General features: G+C 40.0%; 1 pseudogene; it reads right to left on the bottom strand.

Moving 5' to 3' along the window:
• Window positions 1-1,227: 1,227 nt before the first annotated feature.
• LOC133500100 (5S ribosomal RNA) lies at window positions 1,228-1,346 on the bottom strand (annotated as a pseudogene).
• Between the last annotated feature and the right edge of the window lie 1,153 nt (window positions 1,347-2,499).

Raw genomic sequence — 2,499 nt, forward strand, 5'->3', positions numbered from 1 at the left:
TCATTTTTGTGGTGTTACTGACATTGATCGCATGTTTACAACACAGCAGCGATCAGATTGTGTTCCGCTGATGTATAAATGTCAAAAGAGAAATACACTAAACACCATTTCACAATGGTTTTTTTATAGGATAAAAAAAAGTAAGTAATAAGTACATAAATAATAAGTGTTTTTCAATTGGATAATTTAACATTCTAAATATTAGGTTAACTAGAAAGCAGTTGTAAAGTATGTACCACTACCTTGATATTCAGTTGGGGTAAGACGGAAATGGTCTTACCTGTCACGAAAAAGAATTCTATTCATGTTTTTCATCTCTTTTAAATGAAAAGGCATATGTCCAGCTCTGTTGAAAATGCTGCTTGGGCAACAACCAAACAGGGACCAACATGATAAGCTTGAGGTCGAGAAAAATTTATTTGTTTTTGTACCTTTAGACCTATCCTGCTGTCTCCTATGGTTAACTGCGTCAATTACAAGCCAGTACATCGAATCAGGTGCAGAGAGCCGTGATGAGCTGTCTTTTCTTTTGTCGAAGCTACTTGAAGTCCAAAGCAATTCATTGATTGGCATTACACCAGAATTCTCTCAGAAAGATTATATTTATTATCACGTCCGTCTCTGTATGAATCCTATTGTAATGTTGACATGTAATTCATTAACTCTCACCAACAACTGTCAAAGCAAACTGCATCTTTCATCCAGAAAGATTAGGAGAGGCTTTGACATTCTTATTTCTCATGTGCAGTTTTGAAAGTATATTTGATGGATTTTGGATGTTTGTTTGCTGCATTGTACATGCCACAGGCTGAAGGCTGGGTAAAAAGCAATATAATCAATGCTGAAACTAATCTTGAATGAAGGATTCATTATGTACAAATGAAAAGACTTACTCATGATGTCTACATTCATCAACAATATGAACATGTTTTTTTTTTTTTACTTAGCAGCCAAATTGACTTTTTGACATGATTTTGATTATTTTGAGTAGACCTTAAAGCAGACCTGGACAAGGTATGGCCCACGTGCCACATCCGGAATCTCTGACCTGCCTTGCAAAGTCTTTATCTAGTCAAATAAACCACAAAATATCTTCTTCTTTTCCTTTCGGCTTGTCCCATTAGAGTACGCCACAGCGTGTCATCTCAGATGACCACATATTTGTTTGGCAGTTTTATGCCGGATGCCCTTCCCGACGCAACAGCTCTGCATTTAGCAGGGAAGAGAAGCTTACAGCACCAAGTATTCCCAGGCGGTCTCCCATCCAAGTAATAACCAGGGCCAAACCCGCCAAGCTTCCGAGATCTGACGAGATCGGGCGTTCTCAGGGTAGCATGGCCGTAAGCCCAATAAACCACAACATATGCAGTTCTTCTATTTTAATATGCCTGTGTGTGGACTACATGTGAGCAACAGCAACAACCTGTGTCCCCAGTGTTGCTAACTTCATGTCTTTGTCACATTTTTTAGTGACCCTTCTGACTTCTCCTGTGATGATTCAAAAAGCGACAAGTGACAATGCCAGCAGTGGTCCTGATGCTACAACATTTTTTTCCTTTATGGTAGAGGGAATTGAGGGATTTGCCCCAATGATGATTTGTGAGTCGCAACTATGAACACCTAATATGAGTAAGCAATTGCTGCTCATAATGTCAGCACAATATGAAAATATATCCATGCATCCATATTCTTACCTGCTTATCCTCACGAGGGTCGCGGCAGTGCTGGAGCCTATCCCAGCTGTCAACGGGCAGGAGGCGGGGTACACCCTAAACTGGTTGGCAGCCAATCGCAGGGCACTTGGAGACAAACAGCCGCACTCACAATCACACCTAGGGGCAATTTAGAATGTCCAATTAATGTTGCATGTTTTTGGGATGTGGGAGGAAACTGGAGTGCCCGGAGGAAACCCACGCAGGCACGGGGAGAACATGCAAACTCCACACAGGTGGGGCCGGGATCGAGTCCGTGACCTCAGAACTGTGAGACCAATGCTTTCCAGCTGATCTATTGTGCCCCCTATGAAAATATTGAAAAATGTATTTACGGTATACTGTGGATGATTTGTGAATGCTTATATTTCAGTTTAATATTTTTATTTTAGAAATTATAACAACATAAACCATGTTATCACAACAGGCAACTGATTAAAAAAAAGTATTCATTTTAAATGTTTTCTGTGTTAAATTAATATGGAACACAATTGAGGTTAACATGTTGACTTGGAGCTCAAAAACTTTTCCAGTTTCTCAGGAGGCTTTTTGAAAAATGTATTATCCACTCCTGATTTAATTGCCCACTTCGGCTTTAAAGGGTCAATATTATTAACTGAAATAAAAATTGGCAGCAAGGGACATTGATGGCTCGTGGATCTCCCTCATAGTCATGAGATCTTGGTTCACACCACAGTTGGAAGATCTCGACTGTATGTGCATTCTACACGTTCTCCTTGTACTTGTTTGGGCATTCTTCAGGTACTTCAGTTTCCTCTCAATTCCC

This window comes from Syngnathoides biaculeatus, chromosome 4 (genome assembly GCF_019802595.1).
Source record: "Syngnathoides biaculeatus isolate LvHL_M chromosome 4, ASM1980259v1, whole genome shotgun sequence".
NCBI classification, from domain to species: Eukaryota; Metazoa; Chordata; class Actinopteri; order Syngnathiformes; family Syngnathidae; genus Syngnathoides; species Syngnathoides biaculeatus.